Below are 25,457 nucleotides of genomic sequence, written 5' to 3' on the forward strand. Positions count from 1 at the left end.
TCGACGTAAAAGAGGACTCGAGAATTCGAAAGTTTCCATCCGCGACGAATATTGCAAAATACCTTAAATCGAGACGAAGGTATATAAAAATAATCCGATGCAATATCGATTTTAGATTCCACTAATTGAAACGGATAAAATCTTCTCCTTCCAAATTTCAATTATTGTAAAAAATATTTATATATCGAAAATCGAGCATTGAAAAAAAAAAAATCCCCAAATTCCCAAATCGGAAGAAAAATTTCCTCGTTTTAAAATATCACTTTCGAAAACGAAACGAATCCACGCGAAATTTGATAACCGCTGTTCTCTTCGAGAGAATAGATATTTATAACGCGGCACGCGTCCTGAAGGAGAGATTTCGGGAGATGCGGCGAATATGCGATCAGGCACGGTTCCAGAAGCGATCTCGCTCGTCCGTTCGGGGGAGGGAAGCGAGTCGAGGTGTCGAATAATGGGCTGAAAGGGATCCCTTTGGGCGGAACAGGGAGAGATTGGGGCGGCGTGTCGCGAGGAGAGTGACAGCATAAGCTGCTCGTGGAACGCGTCTGCTCGCGTTCGCGAAATTGCCAGTAGCAGAAGCTTTCCAAGGAGTCTGAAGGAGAACGGGAGAACGGGAAGATGGCGCGGCATCGTGCATCTGCAACAGATAGAAGACACTTTAGCCGATACGTTGCGCGCCGAGTCGTTGACGTTTCCAGGATCGATCCGCTCCACGGGGATAATTCTTGGGGACGCGTCGACGTCGACGACGACGAAGACGACGACGACAGGAATTATTTGCTTTTAAGGGAATCGCCATCGATATGGATTCCGTTCGGAACGAACAGGCGCACTCCTGTCGATACGATCGGCTCTCGTGGATCGGTCGCGTGCGGGTTTCGATTTCATTGAAATAACTCGAACGGGAAAAGTACCTCTTTGTCCGCGGTAAAGAGTTTAATTAATCGGATGATCGGTTAATTTTTTTTGAAAATTTGAAAAATTGAAGTGAATCGCACGAAGAAATATAATGTAGTTTCAATTCATGATATGATCGTTTCAAACGTTATTTATAGGTTGTTAATTCAGTCACTTCTAAAAGATTTATTCTTTAACCACGGATCGAATAATTAATTCCGGTTCGATATTCGAATATTCTTCTTCCAGGGTATAGATCGTTTAATCTTCTCGAAACGCGGGTATGGTCGGTAACGCGGAAAAGCGTGAATTCCACGGGATGGGCGGAAAACGAGGATATCAAACTCGGATAGAAATGGAAATCAACGCGAGGAATACGGGTGGCACGTTAAAAGGGGAAATTTTTATAGCGGGGGCCCGAATAACGATCTCGATACGCGCGCACACACACGTCGTACACACACAGCGAATCTATTCCGCATCATTTGACTTCACGTAATACCCTGTACCCTGTCGGATACGCGATCCGATCTTTGTAACGCGCCTGTCCATCCATTCACCCGTCCAACACGTATCCCAAGATGTATGGACTCTTGAAAGTGCATCGAGCCGCGTCGCTATTAATAAGCCGCAAGCATCGAACCCGCGCACCCTTAGAAATGCATCCTGTGAAACTGGAACAACCCCTCTTCTCCTCCACTTGGCGCGCCCTACCTTGGGTCCACTTCCTCTTTTTCACTCTTTTCCCCTTTCTTTTTCACCAACTTCGATGCTAAGTCGCCTCGATCAACTTCTTCCCCCCAAGAAATCGGAGGACTTTGCCTCGAGAATGGGAAGTCATTTGTAGCGACTTTGGGGGAAATTAAATAGAAAAAAAATCGTTTGTGGAATTATTGGCTCGATTAAAAAAAAAAAGCGCCAATAAAAGAAGAAATATATATTTTCGCGAACAAGTTATCGAATGGGAAGAGATCTCTATTTCTTTAGATTTTTAAATTTGGAACTATTGGACGATATGCATCACCGATATATCTTTCGTATTTTTATTACGAATTGGAAAATTGGATCTTACACGACAGATTTAGACGACATACTTGTCGTACATAAGAAAGGAGCATCGGGCGAAACGAGTCTAAAATTAATGACAAATCATAAACTCCTCTTTCGATATTTACACAGTAACGATGCAGAAGTTTCTTCTTCGCGTTCGACAATTCGAGAACGACGTCCCTTCTCAGAATCCGCGAGATCTCGAAACTCGAAAGGGTAAACGGTATCAGAAGCGGCACTCCTTTTACAATTCCAGAAGAAAGGTACATTAGGGCGAAAAAATATCGAGAAGTAAGTAGCCGCATAAATCGCCCGCGGCGTGTCGGTACAATGCGACTTTCAAGCGTATGCCCGCTCGCTATCGCCCAATAACTCCCGTCCTTTCATATCTTGCCAATAATTCGTCCTCTAGCCAGCGGCGGATCAGAGAGGGAGAGAGGAAGAGAGGATAGACAGAATAGGACAGAGGGCGTTTCCCTCGGCCAGGGAAATTTATCCAGCAGATAAAAATGTCTGTTAGAGTTTATATAGGGAACGGTGAGATTTCAATAAAACCCTCGATTGTAAAGTACAGATAGAGGAGGCCGTCCGGACGTTACACGGGTCAGTGAAGCTCAAAGTCGAACTCTCTCTCTCTCTTTCTCTCTCTCCCGTCCCCTCTTTATCGTCTCTTTCTTGCGGAGGGTGCCTCCTCTCCGAGACTCTCGCCTCTTCTTCCTTCATCCTTGAACAGACCCGCGACACGCCCTCTATGCAACGTCGTGTTATCGATACGTGAGCAGCTTTTTGTCTTTCTTCCCCTTTTTCTTCCTTTTCCTTTTCGGCGGAGAATCATCTCTCCACAAGTTTGGGGGTTTGCTCGGGGAACGATGGAGAGTGGTGGTGGATCCAGCGAACCTCGGCCACACGAGACCGGAGCGTGTTGTTTCTGTTTGTCGAGGAGAAGAGAGCGATGGTCGGAAAAGTGGGCGGTCGTGTCGTTGGTGGAATTTGTTTGATTCGAGAAACGTTTACTTTTGAAAATGTGCAGGATTTCGTACGGGACGCGACCTAGTTTAATGGGAATTCTATTTACAATCTGATTTCTTTTGTTGGCTCCCCGGATTCGATCGAACGGTTTTGAATATCGACGTAACGCTTTGACACTATTTCCTTCTTCTAACTGTCGAATCCTCTCTTTCTCTCATTCCGTTCTTGTTATCCTTCCGTATTCTTATTTCCCCCTCCTCCCCTCGGATTTACCATCCAATGGTAAACGGAATTTTCCTTGCGCAACTTCAAAATAAAAAATTTCAATATCGTAGTCAGTTTCTTGTATCGAAATTCGTCGAAAAAAAAGAGAGAAAAATTCTTCGCTTGAAGGGAATAATACGCAATTTAATAAACTAACTCGTTCTCTCGATCCTCGCGGCAATATCATAACTCAGGGGAGAATTTTTGCTCCAGCAATCCAGATTGCGTCCATTACATTGAGTAATGTTAAAGAAGTTATCAAGGTGGTAGAGAGAGAGAGAGAGGTAGATAGTTGGTGTCATTCGTCATTCGAAAAATCAATAAAGAAAGTGTACACGGTCGATCGCTTCCGTGGGGTAGCTTTCTCCTCCAGTAGCGCAGTAACCGTTCAAACAGCTCTCGAACACGTGGTCGTCGCTGTTCAACGTGGCAAGCCTTGAATCAGCCCGCTGGCACTATCAATCCTGGTGGCGGCGTCCGCTTTAAGACCAGCCATAAAGACCGAATCGGGCGATTTAACCGAAGACTTCCGCTCGTGGGACGCGCTTGTTGCCTCGCGTCACGCTCAACGACCGATCGAAACCAACGATAAAAACGGATATTTAAGGGGAATTAAACGAGCGAAGGTTTACGAGGGATGGGCTTCTTCTCGTTACCGCGTAATGCGTGGAAAACGAGGGTGAAAAGTATGTACGGTTGTTTAACAGAGGCCGGGTTATTGGAACGAAAGAAATCGTTCTTGGGAATTGTTAATTTTCAGGTTTAAAGGTGGATGGGATGGATAAGGTGACGGGTTGGAAGTAACTCGATCCACGTCGTTTCTCTTTACGATCGTTTAGTCGATGGTGCTTCCGGGTGAAATTTCTAGAATGACGTTGTCCAAAAGGATAATTGTCTCTTTCAACGAGATAGAAATTTCTCTTGTAAAATTGTTCCTCATTTCCTCGGGACATCGCACCTGATGGATAACTGATCGATAATCGCATATATTCGCGATATCACGACGATAATGGCAGGATAACATTGCAAAATGAGAATTGACGAGCATTCGTCGATATTCCGTACAAGCAGAAAACGATCGTGCCAAAATACTTAATTTGCCATTGCGCGCGATATCGAAAAATCGTCGCCGTTATTTTTATTAAAACTATTATCCAAGTTGGTAGCAGAGAAGCCAACTGTTGGAAAAAAATTGTTCACTTGTTAGAAATATCGGCATAAAATTAATTTATTCGATTGTTGGAATGACCGATCGATCGACAATATATCGAGAAATTTCCAAGGATTGATCCGCACGTATATACTCGATACGCGTGACTAGGTCGCGCGAGAAGTGGATAATTAGTACGACCGATCCGAATAGTCTCACGCAGGATTAATTACGTAGGCTGCGATGTACGCGCGCAATCGTGCGCGCACACGTACACAGCTGAACACATATAAATATTACACGTAACACGTGACAGTGTCGAGATCGGCGCGCACATACACGTACCGCGCCCCTATATGACCATCCATCTAGTTATAGACACGGGAATACGTCAATTTGTGGCCCAATGTGTATCCCGTACGTGACTAAACAAACTTTCGACCCAACACGCCCCCCAGTACACGTACGTTCCGACCACCGCTTAGCATTATCGGTCGAAGAATGACGAAACTGCACACAACCTACGCTGCTTCTCTCGCGTGTACACGTTGGCTCATCCAACTGGTCCACAACTTTTTGCAAACACACAAACGCACCTGTGCCAATACGAAGCAACGCACCAAGTGTCGGTATCGAATGCTACGAAATCGAGTTTCACCCGTTTCACGTGTTCAACCCGTAGAGAGAGAGAGAAAGGAACCATGCGGTATTCCGCGCGGTTCTACTATTTGGTGGTATGTTCTACACGCGTTTTCCTAAGGCGAACGCTGTGTAGCACGAATGAAACTGGATGGAGGGAGAGTAGCGTGTATACGCCGGACCAACGGCAGTTTAGACCACGATTTATAGGGCATTAAACCAACGCGCGGCCACCGCTCGTTCCGAACTCTTCTAGGCGCGGGTATAAATATCACCCCCTCGCCCCCTCCTCCCATTTCCGCAAGATTATTCTCCGGCTTCCGTGGCGGGATATTTTCTTAGCCCCGAATCGATGAAATACGGGTTGCGTCCTCGAAATATTTCACGGCTCTTTGAATCTACCACTTTTTCGTCTATAATTTTTTTTCCTTCCCCCCCCTTTTTCTTTCTTCCTCGTCCGGAATTTATATCGCCGTTCAGAATATCCGCTGGAATCACGCGTGTCGTCCTGTTGATCGCTCTGAGGCCGATACCGCGTTTCGCACCCCCTTCGTAATATAATCGAATATATCTTTTTTCAATTTTCTCTCGTGACGTGACACGATTTTATGAAACGACGATTTTATCGGTACCGGTCATGAGGTAGCGATAATAATAATAATGATAATAATAAAAAACAAGCAATTCGTTTATGGGGAAAAATCGATCGTCGCAGGACGGAAGAATACAATTCGGAACAAAATGGAACATTTCGATAGACGATGAAACGAAAGAGAATCGTGACAAAATTTTTCGCCAGTGTTTCGAATGGTATGCAGAGCAGCTTAAGGGCGAATTAGGATGGAACTATCCACCCCTCTCCACCCCCAACGTGACTCGCAACAATATCCCGGCTAAACAGAGAGATACAACGGTTCGATTCGGATCAAAGTGGACGCAAGTGCGTTTGACCGACAACGACAATAAATAACGAAGCTTAGAGAGGTTTCCCTTGATCCATCATATCGATCCATAACGATCTCTCTTTGCGCTGTTCCTTCTTTACGGTCCCAGCCCTTCCGCGTATCATCGATTACGGCCTCTCTCTCTCTCTTTCGGCTCGCTAGATTAGAATTCTTATATACGTTCAAGATGGAAAATCGATCGGGGGAGGTAGATTCCCGTGACTGTTAAAGGCCACTTTTATAGCCTCGTATCTCGAAGATATTTACAATATAGAAAAGACAATCTTCCGTCTAACCGTCAGCCAATCATAAAACGTCTAAAGGCTCCTCCTTTATTAAACGATAATAGTTATCGCGCGAGGCCATGAAACTCGTGCTCGCTCCACATCACGTTCGCTCATTCAATTTTCTTCATTGTCCACGCGAATTTCATTCCCCTCCTCTTTTCCCATTTCGAGAATAACGAGAAAGTAGGCGCGTTGATTTTTCCAAGAGCGCGTATCTTTTATTTCGCCCTGTTGTTTCTGGATACAAAAAAATGGACCCCCTCTACCCCATCAAAGAGAAAGAAGAGAGAGAAAGAGAGAGAGAGAGAGGGGAGAAGAAGAGGGAAAATGGAACAAAACGAGAGCACGGAAGAAAAAAAAAACGGTAAAAATTGATCCTTCAAATCGCGTGCAATTCCACGAATGCTGTTTGTTTGTCGCACGTGAGCGCACAAGAGGGGGGACCGACCGACCGAGCGCTATTCCGAAAGGGAAAACAGTAAACGGTTCTCACGCGGGCGTCCACTTGCGAAAAAAATGTTTCCTCTCCCCTCCTCCCCCTCCTCCTCCCCACCTCCGCACAAAAACGTGTGTTATTCTTGCGCCGCCTCGAGGTAAACTCGTTACCGGGGCTCCACGGACGATCGCACGGTTTTTTCGCTCGTGGCCGCTTGATACAGCAATTACGATGAGGCAAACACGCGATAAAACTCTTTCGCCCGACTTTTTGTTTCCCGTGGACAGAGAGAGAGAGAGAAAGAGAGAGAGGGGGAGAGCTGTCTGCGTTCGAATACGCGCGTGGAACGAATGATAAAAGGGGGAAGGGGATGACTCCCCGTTCCAGACGCATCTCCCCTCTTCCTCGATCCTTGGCTTGTTTGCGCTGCGAGAAACCGGTCGTTTCCTCTTCCCACCGAATAGAATTTCAATCTGGGGAATGTAATCGTTGAAATTCGCGGGATCCTGAATCGCGTCGATGCAAGTTTCATGCCACGCTACTACTATATCGATCGATCCAAGGGGAGAATAAATCGTCCTTCGATTTATGAACCGCTTCAATCAAATTTTGATTAACGCGGCCCCTCCTTCGGATCACGGATCGAAACGGCCGGAATATACATCTTCCTCCGTGGACGGGTGCATCGTCTGACAATTCCATCACGGTATATATATATATATATATCTCCTTCATCCGATATTTCCCATTTTCATTGAATTTCGAAGCCGATTTCGCTTCGAATTTACGGAACCCTTACAGAACCATCCTCTCCCTTTTTTCTCCGCTTATTCTTTCAGAAAGCTTAAATCCATCGAGCTCCTTAGCCTTTGAAGTTTCTTCTGAAAAGAACCTCTTCCCCCGAGTCGAAAAGAACTCGAATTTACCCGATAACTTTTCAGATCCGATATAATTTTGAGCAGCGGGGGGCACAAAGAGTCGAATGGAAGTCCGAGGGAATCTCCTTCCAAGTGTATTTACCGCAAACACGTACCAGACAGTTCCCGAGATACGTGACGCGAGCAACCGAGGCTTTTCCACAGGAGGCCGGACGAGCGAGCCCGATGATGAATCGTATCCGAGGGTATTCACGCGACGAGGCCCCGTGGTTGCGCAACGCTTGTTTCCGCGACGATCACGGTTCGCCGAGCCCCAAAGAGCCGGCCCTCTTTCCGCCCAAAATCGAATCTTACGAATTTTCAACGTTCCACCACTTTCGCCGTCCCTCCCTCTCTCGAAAACGCAATTTCGAGAAACGCGTGACTTTACCACCGCTCCCATTCCAGGCGAATTTTTCGAAATTGCACCTTTGTCCCGTCTAATTCATCCGATTTGCTCCACCTCTTTGTGCGAGCTCTTTCTCTCTTGGATCGCCTCTCCGAAATTGGTCAATATCGGTCACTTAAGGAAAAAGCAAGTTTGAAAGCAAGCTTTTTCCAACGAGCATTCTTTTTTCCCTGCGACTTAAATATTTACGCTATTTTATGAAATTCTTTCTAAAAATCTGCCAGGCTCTTATTGCATGTACGTCACAGACGCAAGGTACCCAAGGATCGATGGTGGATTTTAAGCGAGGCACCTTGTTGTTGGACGATACCATCACGAATCGTTCAAAAATCAAATCGATCGAGATCGTTACGATAAAACTCATTCAATATACACGTTAGACTGTCTGGGTAAGAACCTCCGAGCAAGTAGCAGAGAATGGAAAACGACGAGGAAGGAACGGAACGCTAAATTTCTCCGCGAAATTGAAGTACAGGGCGACTTAAAATTTATCCAGATAAGGATGTCGCGGAAGGTATATATACGTACGTTGATGCAAAGATTGCTGGAAACGAGACGAGTCTGGAGCGGTAGCGTGGAATAAGCTAAACGCGTCCCGTGCAGAATGAAAGGGACGCGAGGGTGACCGAGCCCCGTGGATGGTGTTGGTGTCCGTGTGTGTTTCAGACTCCATTACTCGAATTGGAGTGGGAATACGGGTCGGTCCCTGCACACGTCCCCCATATTTCGGACAAACGTTCGCGCCCATCGGCCAGTGTCGTCTTCCTTGCCTTCACTCGCCAATAAGAATATAGCCGGTCGTCCTATTTTCCACTGTGTCTTCCCTTATACCTTAACTCCCTCCCCCTTTGCTATTTTCGGTATTCCACACGGTTTTCCTGCAAACTATCTCTCCTATCCTCCGACCAGATCTCACGTTTCTCCACGTTCTCTTCTTCTCCTTCTTCTCCCTCCTCCTCTTCTTCACCCTCTACTATTTCGTTTTGTGGAAAATAAATTCCTTTCGTGGATGGACGGACGTTATAATACTCGAACTTTCCTTAGTCACCAAGGGGTAAGTGGACTTGATTCACGTAGGGAATCTCGAAATTAATTTAAAAGTTGGTACGCGTGCACGCCGGTATGTACGGTTGGATACAAGCGTGAAACGACCGAGGAGAGAAGCAATGGTTCCGGTGGAAAAATGAACGAACCGTGGGGTTCGTTACTTTCGCCCATTGACCACGCTTCCCTCAATTTTATCCCTGCCCTCGTTCTCCTCGAATTTCCGTTGCAAACTTCCTTCTTACGGAAAATTTCGAAGATCCTTATATCACTTCCCCGTCTAATCTTTTCCAACCTTCTCCGTGAAAATACGAGCGTATTTGTACGTGCAGAGATACACGTGTAGGTATAAGATGGCGAATTTTCGAAAAGTTATCCTTTTATAATTTTTTAATTTATTTTCAACGTGAACGTAACATGGAATATTTTTTTTCGTTTCTCTCGAAAATATTAAGAAATGTTTGAAATGGACGCATTTGTAACAATCATACTCACGAAGCATATCCCTCTTAAGAAACCACTCGCAATAAAAATTTAAACATTCAGTATTTATATTTGTATTACTGGATTGTCACTAGATAAGATTATTTTCCTTGTACCAAAAAGTTACGATTATTTTCTTGCTATCAATATCGCCTATGCTATCTATCCCCCTTATACGGATCAGAGATATATCTAAAAATTAACGAGATCTCCATCAACGTCGAGAGTCTGGGAAAACCTGGTTACTTCCTCTTCTATCGTTCTTTCCTCCTCCAAATTAAATTCCAATCGATCAACGATTGACATTAAAACCAATTTCCACTCTTTCGGAAGGCGAGACTCGCGTTAAAGGGGTTTCGATGTCGAAGCTTGCGAAACAACTCGGCCCCAGAGCTGACGTTAAAATCAATTAATAGACAGACCGTTTTCATTATGATTTCATTGGCTCCGGGATAGGATATCGACCTTATCACGGATCTCTCCCCCCCGCTTACGTTTCCCTTCCATCTCTGGCTTCCGGTTACCGGGAATATCGGAGACACGGAGCGCAAATGAAACGCTCCTACGAAACCTTCCTAAGAAATGTACACACCCACACGAATTCATGCATTCGTTTACACGTGGCGTTGCTCTAGTTCCAATTTCTGGCTTCGCTACCCCTCGGTCGAATTTAAAGAGACGTCCGTATCGGGGAGGGAATAAGTAGGGGAAAAGGTTGATACGGTCCTTTGCAGTCGCTGTGTATACAAAGTTCGATTTTTTAAATTTTTTAGCGTACCGTTCGAACTCGATCGAGCGGAACAATCGTGTAAATGAAATTAGAATTGAAATTGTTGTTATACTATATCATATACTTGACGAGAAAATTTTGGCGAGGGATGAGCTTTATCTTCTCGAAGAAATTTTTCTTACTCGGTGAAAGATTTCCGATCTTTAGAATATTAAAAAGTACACCAATTCGGAGATTCGTAAGAGAATTTCGTTGGTGTCCAAATATATTATGATACGTATACGCGAAATGGTGAATGGAAATAAAAAACAAAAGTCTGGAAATTGGAATTGAATTCGTTATTTTGCAGCGATGCTCGATTATTCAAACGTTAGAATTGATTTCACGTTTCCTGCATTATGCAGGTATACTCCGGTGCACGCGAGCATATTGCGGTGGTTTGGCATAAGCGGGGCGCAGGTTCGTCTGTAAAAACCGAGTAATTTCGCGTTGAACGAGGCGGAGGGAGCTTTTATGCCGGAAGGATTGCCATTTTCGCGGTCGAATTTAATTTCGACGTTGGCCACATCAACGGGAATAACAATATGTATATGTATATATACGTATATATGAGAACAAGCGATACGAGGATTTACATTACCCTCGTGATTAATTATTAATCGAAATAGAGGGAAACATCGAGCATTATCGTAAAACGAAATTAGCCCCGTCCACGTTGATTTGTGTCACGCCGCGATCATCTCTCGATTAAACGTTACAATATCGCGAGAACGCTGTTGGTGAGAAGCGAGAAATTTCCGTCGGTCAAACTGTATCGCGTTCCAAGATCGCCTTCTGATTAAGCGTTTAAAAAAGGATCAATAAAAAATTGATCATTACGTGTATTTTCCAGATTACGAATTGATGTAAGTCTGAGAATCGTATAAATTATTTTCGAAGAATAGTTCTCATTATTATTAATATTTTATAATATTAATTGTTATTGTTATGTTGAAATAATTTAAAGCAACGTGAAATTATAATATAGCTTCATTTTATTTTAGTCGAACGTCACTATGATTCTCATTATTCATCAATATTAATATATTTCCCGTTTTTGCAAATTGACTATAATATAAACATATAATATAATAAATATACAATATCCTCTAGATGAAGGATACTTAATTTATTTTAAAATCTTCTTCGTTTCCTTCATTATTATTTGCTTGCACGTGTAACAACATCTTTTATTTATTTTTGCGACGCGCCCGTTTAAATCACTCTAACAAAAGTTGTGCAAAAGTCTCAAGGGTGTACACATCGTTATCCCGTCAGTCTTACTTCTTCCCAAGAAAGCATGTAACAGCTGGAGTGAATTGAGAAATCGGGCTTCGATAGGCTCGAGGACGTTATCGCTTTAAGGAAAAGAGACAGACGAGGTTCCTTCTTCGATCGTCGTCGAGCCAGAGGATTCATTGGAATTACGGATGGAGAATGGAAGAATCGTGGGAGTGTAAAGATTCAATCCTGAAATACTTTCGCGAGTACTTATAACACCGGTGTTACGCCAACGATCGAATCTTAATAAGATTCGATCCCGCTATATTTCAATCAGGGGATGGAACGCGTATAATCGCGTGCAAAATAAATAAAGCGGATCATAACACGCCTGGTTCGATATTTTTGAGAATTATAAGCCGATGTAACATCGATCGATGAATTTTAATAATTTTAATAATTTTAATCGATTGCGCTCGTTTCGATCGAGCAAATATCGTCAATGGAAGGGGATGGAATGCGTATAATTCAAAATAAATAAAGAGGATGATAACACGCCTGGTTCGATATTTTTGAGAATTATAAACCGATGTAACGTCGATCGATGAATCTTAATAAAATCGATTGCGCTCGTTTCGATCGAGGAAATATCGTCAATGGAAGGGGATGAAATGCATATAATCGTGTGCAAAATAAATAAAGAGGATGATAACACGCCTGGTTCGATATTTTTGAGAATTATAAACCGATGTAACGTCGATCGATGAATCTTAATAAAATCGATTGCGCTCGTTTCGATCGAGGAAATATCGTCAATGGAAGGGGATGGAGTGCGTATAATTCAAAATAAATAAAGAGGATGATAACACGCCTGGTTCGATATTTTTGAGAATTATAGACCGATATAATGTCGATCGATGAATCTTAATAAAGTCGATTGCATTTCGATCGAGGAAATATCGAAATATTTCAATGAAAGAAGATGTAACGCGTGTAAAATAAATAAAGCGGATGATAAGATCGATTCCGCTCGTTTCAATCGAGGAAATATCGCGTGGGAGGGGATGGAACGCGTATAACGCGTGTAAAATAAATAAAGCGGATGATATCGCGGCTCGCTTCTTAAAGAGCTTTTCAACCGAGATTGGAATCCTCGTGCAAACACGAGGCCCGTCTGTTTGCAGAGACCCGTGTGACGTTACCTAGTGTGACCATTTCGCGACCATACCCTTCCTCTCTTGCGGGGAATTCCGTTAATTTCGTGGCAGCGAGGATTGTTTCACCGAGGGAAGAAAAATAGAAGCGTTTTCGCGTTCGAACGGCGGGAAGTTGTTTCTCGAAGGAGATCCGGCGTGAGAACGGTTTTATATTTTTTCAACGGGTCGATTCGAATCACGCTCTCTTTGACTATTAAATCAGTCTGGAAACAGCGATTCAGAAGAACGGGTTACTCTGTAGCTTTATGAGTTATTGAAACTGTATTTCCACTTCTGCTTTTTAGAAGCATGTCGTAGAGAAGCCAATAATAAAAAAAATCTTATTCTGAATGAAACATTACTATACTTGCATACTGACAAACTTGTTCGTTATTAAACACGTGAAAAATACTTTCGATTCCTTCTGTCCACCTTTGATGGTATATACTTTTATTGTATCGAACTTATATATTGTCACTTTAAAATTTTAAAACGTTCGTGTAAAACGAGTGGTTTATCTCGAACGACAATAGTTTTGAAATTTCACTTCTTGGAAAATAAACGACAGATAGAATTCATATATTCATGTACATTCATCCAAAATTCGGTGACGAGAAAAAAAAACAACAACGAGAAAGAGGGAAGAAAAAAAATAAAAATTTGATATCTCTCAACTTACTTAATACCTCCACAATCTCCCACAGGGATCCATAAGCTTGCGGAGCCATCTCGCGCAAATGCAAGCGATTACACGGTTCGAGATGAATACATGTAATAATCCATATATATATATATACCGTTTTGGGGGTGCCATCGATCGGCAGCTTCCATTTTTGTTGGGATTATCGAAGGCTGGTTTACCGGATCCTAATTCGTATCCAAGTCGGGCACAATGCCCGAAGACGTTATGGACGGTGCAATGGAAATAAGAAAAGGATTCTCGGTCGACGGGACCAGGATTCCTCGAGATTCGGCTAATACACAAAGATTCGCATAACCGATATCGAGAGAACGGTATATCGGTCGATAATCCAGAATCGCTCGACTCGATCTCGCCATCTAAGATTTATACTTCATACTTTGAATATTTTCATATTAAATCATATTTTCCAATTCGTTCCATCGGCGGATTATATAAGATTTTTATGCAAATAATTCATTACAAAGAATTTACGATAGCTTTTAAATTAATCGAAACTCCCAAATATACCAGCAAGCGATATTTTTCCAAAGAAAAAGCATCACTTTGCCGATGCTTTATATGTATAATCCATTTATAAGCCTGGAACTGGTGCAAATATTCGAATATCGTGATATTACATCAAACATGATGATGCGCACGTCAAAATTGAGAAAATTCCTGTTCAAATTTAGCGTGAAAACTGGTGTATCGCGTAAGGAATATTTTGAAAGAGGATGGCGATGGTGATCGGAGAGGATGAATTGATCGAAGATTGCGAAGAAAAGGTGGCACAGGTCCACGATCGGCCTCATGAAATTCCATGAAATTGCATATTCCTTTCCGACGAGGACAGCGCCGATGATTTGAATATCAAAGATCGCTTGCTCTTTTTCACCACGTTGATTCCTCGACCAGAATTTCGACGAGATCGGAGAGGCCAAGGGTGAAACAAAGCTATCGTTGATTTTAGATACCGGCTTCTCTCCCCTTCCTCTCCCCCGAAAAACGGCTCGCAATGAATCCGACACGCGCGAGCAGAGATCAAAGAGGTCGCCAAGTTTCGATTCGACTATTTTCCAGTTTTGGAAAAGCAACTACTTAACGATCCGACACACAGCCGGCGGAGGATATTTCATTAAAACTTGCAATTCGATTCAAAAACGGGGACGAAGGTAATTCGCGTTAAAACTCCACGGTCAAACGTCCTCCAACTTTTTCGAGGGAACAACAACGGAGTGCGAAATAATTGTGCTAATAGGAGGAGGAGAGAACTGACAACCCTTTTATACGAGAAGGAAAAATGCTTATGTTAATGAACGTATAATTTCAGTTGTATTTTTTAGACGTTGCGCCATTTCTTTTTTTTTTGGATATTTTCACAAAGAGTAGGGGGAGTATATAAACTCGTGAAATAATGAAAGATAAATTAATGAAGTCGAATTTTGGAGTCGGAGAATTATAATTTTGTATTTCATTTCCTTTTTATCGTCTATCATTTTCGTAAAATATCTTTAACGTATTAAAAATTTAAGCATAAATATATAAATACGACATTATACTCGTAAATTAAACGAGAGATGAACTTGGTATTTAATATCGTATTATTTAAATCTGTATCTTGAACGGGAAAGATTTTACGCGTCCGGTATTTATAACAGACGGGCTGCTTTATTTAAATCTGTACCTTAAGTAGGAAAGATTTTTTGCTAATTATTATCAAACGAACTTATCAAAGCTATCTACCTATTCTAACACAAGATATAAAATAAACGACCGATTAAACATGGTGGACGTGTCTAAAAAACATTACTATATTATTATTTAAACTCGTTAATATCTTTCTTCCCGACCGAGATGAATCTTTGTTTCTTCACCAATGATCGTAGCTAAATATTCCTTTATTCCTTTGAAAGGATTAACGATCGTACCCCAATTACCCCTAGCGAATTCGTTCTTGTTCCTTCCTTCTAATCAATAGCCGCAATTGTAGCCGATAATTTAAGAAATCCGCAGCCACGTATTCCCGCGGAACTTTCTCTTAAAATAACTATTACCCCCTCCCCTTCCCTCCTCCCGTACAATTGGACATCGCGGATCGATTCAGCGGAGAAATCGATTTACCATCGAATGCGAATGGAGTAATTCGCTAACCACGGGAGAATACCTTGGAATTTCTGCGAATACGACAAGGCAACGTGGAATCGTTCAGTCGAATACATACCGCGCTATCCATTCGACTTTTCATCTCCTCCCTTTCCAAATCGTTTTTCGACGGTGGCCGCGCCTTTTTAAGAATTTCCGATTCTCTCTCTCGAGAGGAGGTTAATCGAATCGGGATCGAAGAAGGATCGGCGATTTAAGAACACGCGGAGGCTTCGAGAAGGGCTTCGCTCGCGAAATCTCGGACACTTTTATTCGGGTGGCGCGACGGCATTAAAATCTCGAGGAACTCGCCGCGATCACCTGTCCCACATTTATTACGGGGACGTGGTGGAGATTCTCGAAGAATATGGAGATGTTCCGGCAGGGAACATTTCCATTTTAATGCCGTTCCCAATGTATTCTCGTGCGACGAGAATTCTAAAAAATGCAACTACCGCGTCGGTCCTCTCATAAATTCTTCCACGGACGCTGAAACGACGTTTGTCCCCGAAAAGGATTCCAACTACTAGAGACAGAGGAAGAGAGAGAAAAAAGAAAAAAGAAGGGGGGGGGGAGAAAGTTCGTTTCGAAAAAATCATTTGAAACAAATAGTATCGTCACTCTCATCGTGCGGAGAGAGGGTTGCACGAGATTCTGGAAAGTGAAACGATGACTACTGTCGCGTTGGCCAGCGAAAAGATTATAGCTCGTAATAAGATATTTCGAGTGGCAGGGCCGTTTCTTTTATCGGTGCTTGCATTTAAATGCAAAGTATTATTCAAATCGCGCCAGGTTTCAACCGCCCCCTCTGTGTCCCTTATTACTCTTCTTTCTCGTCCCTTTCCCCATTCCTCTCCTTCCCTCTCCCATCCCCTTTGTCTTCCACTCCTTTTTTCCCTCTCACCGCCACTCTTCCCCCTTCTCCTGCCCTTCGATTCGATATCCTTTATCCTTTATTCTTCTCTTCCTCGTCGCCGGTCTCGCACGCAGCAGCTGAGACGCCCCTGGGACAAGAGGCTTCATTTCCTGATATTCAAATGCGCTCAAACATCATACCCGGCCATCGTGTGCCCCACGGAGGCGCTACCACGCCGCGGTTTCCGCGCGGATAAACCGTTTCAACCCTCGATGCATGCCGGCCTCCAACGTTGCTGCATCCTGCCGCTATGCTCGCTCTCTCTCTCTCTCTCTCTTTTTTGCAGAAACGCTTCCACGTTTTCCTTCCCTCTTTCTCCTCGCGCGGACTCGGATCCAACTCTGCGGCGTTGGACCTCGTTGCGGCAGTTCGCGGTGGAAAATGCAAATCGCCAACGCGAGAGCAACGGTTATGAAATCGTAAGGGAACCCTCCTCTCTCGCTCCGCTTTAGGACGACGGATCCTCTGTTATAACAGAGTTGGCCCGCAGTGGCCGTCCTTTTTTCCCCCTCCCCCGAAATGCACGGATCGCCGTGGCAACCTCCGGGGAGAATATTATAAAACCAGATATCGGGAAATGATGATCGAACGGTAGAGGGAAGATGGAGTGAGTAGTAAAAAAAATATCGTATTAGTTGGAGGAGGTGAATCTCGAGATGGATAAATTGCACGAACAGTTTGTGCGATCATATGTTAAAATTATTAATTATAAAGTGTCGATGCAAATGTATGGAATATTTGTCAGATCCGTTTGTACGATGGAATTTAAGGATATAAAATATCGATATTGTCATTCTTGTTGTATCGAGAGCGAGTAAATTTTCCTTGATAAATTATATGGCGAGAATAAAAAAGCTTTGAACTTTAATTGCGATTCAATTCGAAAAAAAAGAATTATCCTAGAGATTTACAAGAAGCGAAAATTCAACTATCTTTTCGTTCAACCTATCAGGCAACTTGTTCGAAGTTGAAAACTTCGGATAGCGTGGGATCGAAGCTTCCATTTAAGTAGGAACAAACAACAACGAGAGGAACTGGAAGGGAAACGGTGGCCTAGGGCGTAAAGTCCCGACTTTTCGATTCGAGTTGCGGTGTTCGAATTGTTCGTGTTCCCTTCACTTTTGCCTCGTTTCTACATTAGTGATCAATGAACGCTATTCAATTCTTGCCCTTTCCCTTCCAATCGCTTACAAAGAGTCTTATTATCGACCAACAAAGCTCTTCGTTTCCTTCAAGAACGATAGCTTCAACAATCCCAATCTTTATTATCTTGCTCAGACGCCTCATCTGGAACATTGCTGCACAGCTCAAAAATAATCGTTTTAATTAATTATCGTTTAAAACGTTTCGAATAAATGATGTATACAAGATTACACGAAAACATTTCAATACCGTTTAATTTAGAAGACAAACTTATTGGACACCATCAACAAAATACGTAAATATGACTTTTTCTCATTAATAATTCAAAAATTGGCGAAAATATTGGTGAATAATTTTCTTTATAATTTATCTTGGTAAAAGAAAATCGATTCACCAAAGATGGCGACTACAAACAATCGCAAACCGTTTGAATTAGTTAAAACAATTCCAATATATAATCGTATCAGAAAACTAATATCCACTAACCTAATCATAAATCAAGATAAAGAGACTGGACAAGATTGATTTAAAATATTTCTATAAACGCGGTATCACATCTCCACTTGCATTCATTTAAATCGAACAAACAACGAATCTGTGCAACTCGTAAAATCGAACGATGCCGAGGAATGTTGTGTATTAAGCTTACGAGAAGTTCGCAAAGGAACGCAATATGGGATTTATTAATTCGAAGGAAGGCCGTGCTATGCCCGACTCGCACCCTCCTTTCCTCTCTTCGTGTTCCAGATCGAGTGGCGCATTCCGATAATCAGAAGGAAGACTTCTTGGCACTCGCGTCAACTCGAAAGCGAGATCGATATGAACGACTTTCGAACACGTGAGTTTGCCGCGTTCCTCCAACTTTTCACATTCTTTCCACTCTCTCTCTCTCTCTCTCTCTCTTCTCAATTCGAGTTTGCTCTTCAAAGAAACGAATCTATATACTCGGCTGCCGAATTCTACTATTTATTTTCCTTTTTCTTTTTCTTCTTCTTTTTTCCTCCTCTGTCAACGATCCTTCTTTCTTATTCTACCGACCTTTCCTTTCTTATTCAGGCAAGGGCAAAAGTGTAAAGGGAGACGGATGGAAGAATAAGAGAGAGGCAAGGGGAAGGGAATTACGTGAATTAAAGATGACTTCTCGGGAGTCAGGAGGCGTAACGGTGTAACAGGAGAGAACTTCCGGTCGGCTTTGCGTGTTCTCGGGACCGGGAAGGAAAAGCAGCGTGGTACACGACGTACGTACGAGGAGTAAATAAAACGAGAAGAGAGGGCCTTTAGAGGACGGATGCGACGATTCTTCTTCCTTCAGCAATTTTCGTCGACCGATAGAGGAAGAGGAGAGGGGAAGGGGGCAGCATTGAATCTTGGATGAGACGGACGACGACAAATTGAAGGATCAAAGAGAGAACCGAGGGAACCACGCGACGCGGTTTATTGTTCGCCCATCCGTGCGTCTCTTCTGCCAAGCCACGATCAAATCTCGACCTTTTTTAAAACAGACTTTAATAATAACGATTCGCATGAATTAATGTCGGCCTTTAACGTCGACGAAATTAATAGTTTCGTTTCTTCTGAACGATTTAAAAAAATGATCGATAAAAGGGGCAAAAATTATTTCAAGCAAATGGAACGAATGTTTTAGAATTAGCGTTATAAGGTAAAGTGGTTCGTTCAATTTTTATACAATTTTATATCCTTGAATATAAAAGTAACAATAGTACACGGTCTTGCAATTATTTTTTGCAATAATTCTTCTCTTCCGATATAAATCGGATGTACGAAAATTAAATTCAACATTTTGATGTAATTTATTTCTGTTCTTTTTTTTTTTTTTTTAATGACAAACGACAAGAGAAAGATAGCGAGAAGATCAAAAGTCTTTTGTTCGTCTTTCTCGTTCTGCAATGCACCGAGATCCGGCCAAGTAAAATTGAAACGTGCAAAGATTTGCCAGTGGCCAGCCACCTCTGGTTGCCGTTCGTTAAATGGCGGCACTTGGACAAAAAGAGCGGGAATAAGCGCCCGGCAGAGCGAAAAATAAAAATTTTATTCAATATTCGTGGTCGGTTGTGCGGTCGAGGTCTTTGATGCTTATTCGACCGATACGTTTCGTTACGCTCCGACTTTTTAACAGCGAGCGCTCTTTTCAAAAATCTCGTCAGACGGTGAAAAATGTTGTTACACCGTCCAAATAGTGATCCAATATTTAGAGAATTAAATTTCACGCTCCTCTATTAGATAAATTTCTCCCCCAATTTACCCAGTTTCATCCTGTCCGAGGGATCTCAGCGTTTATCGTGTCGTATTTCGCGTACTCGCGTAACGAAGAAATTTATCAGGAGAATCGGCGTCACTTAGAACGACATCGTTTATTCTTTCAAAGCTTTTTCCATCGTGTGTTTTTCGGAAATTTGGATCGTTTCGAAAGAGGAGACAGATACATCTCTGATAAACGTATATAATAAATATCGACGAAGGATGAACGATTTATTATATAGATCGTACATCATTTGTGCAATAAAAACGTAGATTTGGATCTGCACTTCTTTACATCAAACAATCGAACTAATTCCAATATACTTTTCTTCAAAAAGTATCCCTTTTTCGATCTACACTTCCTTGTATCAAACGGAAAATGATATTTTCCATTCACAAAGATATTTTTACTTTAGCTCGATCCTTATCAACCTCTTTTTCATCTCCCAATTCATCTCAATATCATCTCGAATTCTAATTCCGATATATTTTGTCTTCGATAATTATCCCTTTCAATGCCAAGTCAAAATCAATTTCTTCTAACATCCCTTAACTCGTTGCAAATGAATCCGCTTCCCTCCTCCTTTCATCCTCGATATCACCGATTATACCATATTTCATTAAGGGCAAACTCCTTCGGGGTATCAAAATGTCGCTCAACCCAGAGAGAAAACTTTTTCACCGGCGTAATTAATAATCCTGAATTCGCCTGAGCGCGACAGCTCCTACGTGGACGGATACAATTGCACAACAATTGGGTATTCCAGCGTCCGGAGTGGCGAGGTTGAACATAATGGAAGGGTCTCCAGAAAACACGGAGCGAGATGTCCTCTAACGTCTAACCACGCGGGTATACGTATTAGATACACACACGTACATGTACACGTACATCTGCGTGGGCCGCGTACACGCTTTTACGCAAATTGCCGCGCAATATTCGCGCCAGCTTTAAACCGAATTCATAACGTCGGACAAACTGCATCCTCGAAGTATTAAGGCATTAAAGTAATTGTTTGCAGTTGAGATAATGCGAGTGAACCGGACACAGAACTGGGAATAATTAATTAATGCACCCCCTCGTAAATAACGAGCTCGCAATACTCCTCCCCCTCCACTCTTCTTACTTCAGGCTGTCCTCCTCTCGTTAACCCTTTTCCGGGTCGGCGATTTCCTCGCTGAGGAAAATAGCGATAATAATTTCTTCGTGTTTCTTTCTTCGCAGAAAGAGTTTCTGCAGAGAAGCCGTCCAATCTGATGAGATAGAATAATCGCTCATCGATATGTGCTCGCTTTTCTGAAATTGAGCGCATGGTTTAATTAGAACGGCTCATTGCAAATATTGCAAAAGTTGTAAAGAGTGAAGGAGGTGAAAGAGAAGAGGGAAAAGGGACGAGGAGGTCGTTTTGCGTCTTCCAATTTTCTTTTCTGCTTCTTTGTCAGGGTAATCGAGAAGTTTTTGAAAAGGAGAGTGATATTATAAAAAGTCACGCTATTCGATCGGGTTTTTCTCGATCGTTTGCATATTCGAAATACGAAGTTAATATATACTTTCTCCATAAATTTTATCACTTGAATAAATTCCTACTCTCTTTCCCTTTTAACTTAAAAGTTTTTGCGAATACTCGTTTATATTTTCCATAAGAGACACGTTACGTTACGTTAATTTTAAGGTAACGTTGAAAGCACGAAGAATAAATAAATCGACTCATCGTATCGGAATTCGGGCAATCCGGGCATCAAGAAGAACCTCCCTCTCTTCCTCTTCCTTCCCTCCTCTTGACGGGAGAAAACAACATTGGAGGAAATTAAACGAGCAGTACACGAAACTTGGAACAAATAATAAACGAACACGAAAAATATATGTACACATTTCGAGATTAGTTTTCGCGGTGAGGCACAAAGGGAGGTGATGCTATTACGGGGCGAGGTAGTGGGACGGCGAGGGAAAGAGAGAGCACGGGGGGCGATGACGCCACGATCTCGTCGGGTTCACGTGAACAAGCTTCCACGTGAACGAGATAACACGAAAATGGAGAGGGCGGATGAGTCTGTTAGCGATGAAAATAATAGGGCCGGTGGAAAGTGCAGGCCGCGCGCGACGGAAGCGCCGGGGGGTTGTGCAAGTGGTGCTCTCGAAACAGTCCGGGAGTAAGAGTAGGAGTGGGACAGGGACGGCGAGTGATGAAAGGCACGCACGGGAAAGAGAAAGAGGGGCGTCTATCCAAGGGAGAGGAGAGAAAAGTGTAAGAATGGTGAGTGGCGGCGGAAAGAGCGAGCAGAAAGAGGGTGGAGAGGCACGGAGTTGGGTGATGGCGGCACGTTGAGAGTCGGGAAATAAGTTTCGAGGGGGAGAGGGTGATAAATCAGCGAGTCTTGCGAGAAGTGAGAACGCGATTGCCGTACAGCGTGTAACGAAACGAGGTAAATCTAAGGGACAACGGAAAGGATCGAGGAAAGGGATAGATCTCTCGTTGGTTGGAACTTTTCTTCGTTTTTTTTGAGATCAGCCTTTTATGCGAGTTGCAACGATCGTTCGATGCACTTGACCTCCTCTTACGACAGTATCGCGCGAGCCGTGTCGGAGGTGATAGGAAAGGATATAAAGTTGTCGCCGACACGGAAGCTCCGGCTTCTTTGGTATGCATCAAAGACCGGACTCCGACGTGGAAAAGTATCGAGCGCGTTCAGGTGACTTGGAGCCGTTCAGAATTGGAAATTTCAGAAGCCTCGAGTGTACATAAAATATCGTAAATGCGGAACAGTGTACAGTTTCAGAGCTATCCCGCCCCGCTTCGTCTTTTTATCTCGTCGACAAATAGTTAAAGAATTCCGTACACATTGGTCGAGGAGGAAAAAGTGTGATGTAGACAAACGTGTTGGACGGACACCACTTAACGGTCCCCTCGAGCCGTGCTAATTAAGCGTAAATATTTGAAGATTCGCGTTAGACAGTGATGCGACATACCAAAAAAAAAGAAAAAAAAGAACAAACAGAAGAAAAAAGAAAAGAAAAAAAAGATTAAAAAACGCACCATATCCGGATTCTTTCGAGAAGAACCGATTGCTTACCGCGATTTCGTTATTTCCCGGATCATCGACGATGCCAGCCAACTCGTAATCTCAGGTCCTCTCCACGCTGCGAGAATTAACCCTTTAACACGATACGAAAAGTAAACACACTCACCTGCAACAGAAAGATTAACGCGGCCGTTAAACAAGCAAATTTAACCAAAATTTAATGAGATACCAAACCAACTCTACAACCTCGTCGAAAGAACAATAAATATCCGAGGCCGGTGGGAGAATTCATCGCGAGAGAATTGTATATAACGACTCGGCCGTGTTGGACCCCTTCGTTATAAGGACCCCGAGTTATTGGGTAAGGATAAAATTAATTAGCTTAATTAGCATCTTTGGGCGCGCTATAATTCTCCTTCATTAACGGGGTAAACTAGAATACCCGTTTGTATACATATGTATATATACGTGTGTGTGTATATATAATGTATATGTATGTGCACAAATTACATCTTGCCGTTTCGCAACCGGACGCCAGAAATACGAGACATTTTTCTTCCGGAATAATTTTTACAAAGAGGCGCTCGCTCGCGCGCCAATCCCCCACGCTCGTAAGATGTGTATATGTATATGTATACATATACATATATACATATATATGCACACTTGTAATGCCTTTTCCACGCGCAGCTTCTGCGGTTTCCAGCGCAGTGTGCACGCGCGCTCTTCTCATCAGCTCGAAATACGAGACCTCAAAAACCATCGTGCCATCGACCATCCCCCTTTCTCCTTTCGCTCTTTCCGTTTCCTCCCGGCAACCAGCCGGGGAAAAATCGCGGGGAATATTCAAATTTCGAGGACGGTCTCCATCCTTCTGTTCCCCCTCGCTTCTCCGGTACATCTCTTTTACTTTTCTTCTTCGACCTCGATTTATGTTAGTGCCTTGGAAAATCGGAATGGCGCGATAATTATAAGAAGATATTTTTCCGTGTGAAAGTCAAGGGGGAAGGGGGGAACTTTTCTTCTATCCGGAGAAAAGTTTTGATCATGTTGGTTATGGCGTCGATTGTAATTGGTCATGCTCGAGTTTGATTTGATTTCTGGAAATGGGATTAATAATAAATTAGAATTAATTTATCGGATGATATGATTATAAAATAAAAAAAAACGTATATTTCTGTTCGTGGTAAAATCGATATTTTTTGTTTTTGATAAATTCATGAATGAAATATAGAATATGGAAACTTGGAAAGATAATTAAAGCAAAAAATAATTTTAAATAAAGTAAGTTCAATTTCGTGTAATGAATTATTAGACATTTATAAAATGATAAAAATTTACTTGGCGTAATTATTTTAAATAATCAAGAAATGAGATATGTTATTTCAAATGTGTCTGAATCGAACGTGAAACGGATAATTAAATTAATGAAAGAAATAAAAGTAAAAGTATTGGTTTTTATGAGTATAAAAACAAGTGGATTTATTATAATGTATTAACATATTAATTTTAAATTAACCGATTATATAAATATTGTTATAGTCTCACATAATGTATTTTAATGTACACATTTTTCAAAATATTCCATTCATTTCCTTTGAAATTTTATTTAAATTTTTATTTAAACCTTTTGTCAAAGTATTTACGTTTATTTTAGAAACGTAACGAACATTCTCCTCGAAAATAATTGAAACTCTACTCTTCTCATAAATATACAACGCGATACGAATGATTGGAAACATGAATTGTGTTTTACCTATTATATTTGTTCAATTTACATCGATTTCTAAGTTCAGACAAGAGATGCGACAATTTGTAAACGTGTATAAAATTCCATTGTCACGAAACGAATACATCATAAACAGTGGCGCTACGTACGATCCATTCGAAACTGTTTATCTTGTCAAAAATAAAAAACCGACATAATTCTCCCACCACCGACATAAAAAAAACAAAAACAACGATACCACGTAGTATATCACTCAATAAAATCATCAATCAAAACGATATAAATAGAAACTTCCAAAAATAATCGAACATAAAACCGTATAATCACGATCCGCGGGATTCGGTATCGCGTGTCCCCTAAAAAAAAAACAAGTAGTACAAATTCTCTTTGTAAAAAACAAAAAAAAAAACAAAAAAAAAAAAATAAAAGCAAAAAAAAAAACATAATCGTGGCAGGTGAAATTTTGAGGTTGGCCAGAGACGTCGATTTATATCAGCCGTTGGGATAAAAAAAAAAAGAAAAAAAAAATCACGCGATTCGGCGTGGTTGATGATCGGCGTGAAAAAATCACCCCCGATCGAGGATGGACGAGGCGGGAGAAAAAATTCGGGGGTGAGAGGAGGCGCAACAAGAGTTCAAATGACACGGTGGGGAGAAGAAAAACAAAAAAAAACAAAAAAAAAAAAAAATGTTTGACGAATGTCGACAAACCTCGCATACCTCGAAATTACGATCGCCGGCACCAAAGTGGTTTTCCCTCCCTGCGATCCTCCCCAAGATTTATACACGCGCTGTCTAAAAAAAAAAAAAAAAAAAATCGGACCAACAAACTCGCGATTTTCGCCGCTTTTCGATTTCGCTAATGTACGGTGGTTGCGTTCAATTGAAAT

General features: G+C 42.2%; 1 protein-coding gene across 8 annotated transcripts in view; it reads right to left on the reverse strand.

The window, feature by feature from the left end:
• The window catches only part of LOC108002059 (lachesin-like), a 298,367-nt gene that overhangs the window by 150,410 nt on the left and 122,500 nt on the right, over positions 1-25,457 (reverse strand). For 2 of the 8 annotated variants that reach the window (XM_028668889.2, XM_062086014.1), the window contains exon 2: positions 22,890-23,004. The exons of the other annotated variants lie outside the window; for them this stretch is intronic. The gene's annotated coding sequence lies outside the window, so the exon portion shown is untranslated. The remainder of the gene's footprint in view (positions 1-22,889; positions 23,005-25,457) is intronic. 8 annotated transcript variants of the gene reach the window in all.

The sequence above is a fragment of the Apis cerana genome, linkage group LG1 (assembly GCF_029169275.1).
Source record: "Apis cerana isolate GH-2021 linkage group LG1, AcerK_1.0, whole genome shotgun sequence".
NCBI lineage: Eukaryota > Metazoa > Arthropoda > Insecta > Hymenoptera > Apidae > Apis > Apis cerana.